Source organism: Pavona decussata, unplaced genomic scaffold, assembly GCF_977016875.1.
Source record: "Pavona decussata unplaced genomic scaffold, jaPavDecu1.1 SCAFFOLD_6, whole genome shotgun sequence".
Taxonomy (NCBI): Eukaryota; Metazoa; Cnidaria; class Anthozoa; order Scleractinia; family Agariciidae; genus Pavona; species Pavona decussata.
This window is the reverse complement of record NW_028145430.1, coordinates 5,850,414-5,851,723: the sequence shown is the minus strand read 5'-3', so window position 1 is coordinate 5,851,723 and position 1,310 is coordinate 5,850,414. Positions and strand designations below refer to the sequence as shown.

General features: G+C 38.4%; 1 pseudogene; it reads left to right on the top strand.

Annotated features, from left to right (window-relative positions):
• Window positions 1–271: 271 nt before the first annotated feature.
• LOC146489403 (ATP-dependent DNA helicase Q1-like) lies at window positions 272–1,310 on the top strand (annotated as a pseudogene).

The window sequence follows — 1,310 nt, the reverse complement described above, 5'->3', positions numbered from 1 at the left end:
TGACCTCTGATGTTTTCATCCTTGACACAGTACAACATTGTCACATTGAACTTGTCAAGGGGCTCAGTAAACGGAAGTAAATTAAAGGGAAAAAACTAAAATAAAATAAAATGGAATTTATTTATTTATTTATTCGAATTTATTTGTGGACTGGACATCTGCATTGAAAAAATCAACTTGTCTATATATAAAAGTAAGTAAAACTTTTAAGTTCTATTCTTTGTCTTCCTTTTTGGGGAGATGACTTTCGCAAGATTATGCAAACCTTGCAATGCTGTGTGCCACTTTCCACACTGAACTTGTGGTAGTTCTTACTGCTACGGCTAGCAAGAAGGATGTGGTAACAATTAAGGAATCCCTCAAATTAAAAACTCCTTTAGAAGTCATTGGGAATCCAAACCAACCAAACATCTACTACAAGAAAGTTTTGCGTAAAGGAGATGATGTGGACTATTATGAGGAAGTTTTGAATCCCATTGCTCTTGCCCTCCAAGAGAAGAAGGTGGATTATCCCATCACCATCTTGTATTTACCCTTGAGGTGGTGTGGATTTTCCTTCAAATATTTTCAAAAGCAGCTTGGCGAGGAACAATATTACTCACCACAAAATCCTGGGAACAAGGATACTTCCAGTGCAGATACAAAGCCTGAAAACAGGCTATTTGCTCAGTACCATGCCCCGCAAAAAAGGACAATGAAGGATATGACTTCAAAGGAAACTTCATCACCATCATTAACACTTAGGGTTGTGTTTGCTACAGTCGCAATGGGGATGGGCGTGGACATCCCATCAATCAGAAATATCATTTGTGTAGGACCACCAAGAACCATTAGGGAATATTTTCAAGAAACCAGACGGGCAGGCCGTGATGGCCAAGTGCTTTACTACAACAACAGAGACATTGCAGAGAATCGTGAAGGCATGAGCGATGACATTCGCCAATTTTGCCGCCTGGAGGACATCTCTTCTTAGGAGGTTTCTTTTGAACAGTCTTGATGCCACAAACACAAAATGTATTGGCCATCACTGTTGCAGCTATTGTGAATCTGTGTGTGATAATGACAATTGTCTTGTGAACTGTCTCAGTGAAATCAATTGCCTTCCCTGAACATTATAAGGTACAACAAAATGATTTCATTTTTTACCTTGAAGCTCACGAGAAGTGAAACATTATACCTAGATGTACTTTATTTACAGTCATTATTTATTCAAACCACCATAAAACCCCACTCTTAATCCTTTCACCACCAAGCGACAGTAAAGCAAAAAGTGTTAAAACATTTCTTGCTGAAACAACAGCAGAAAAATT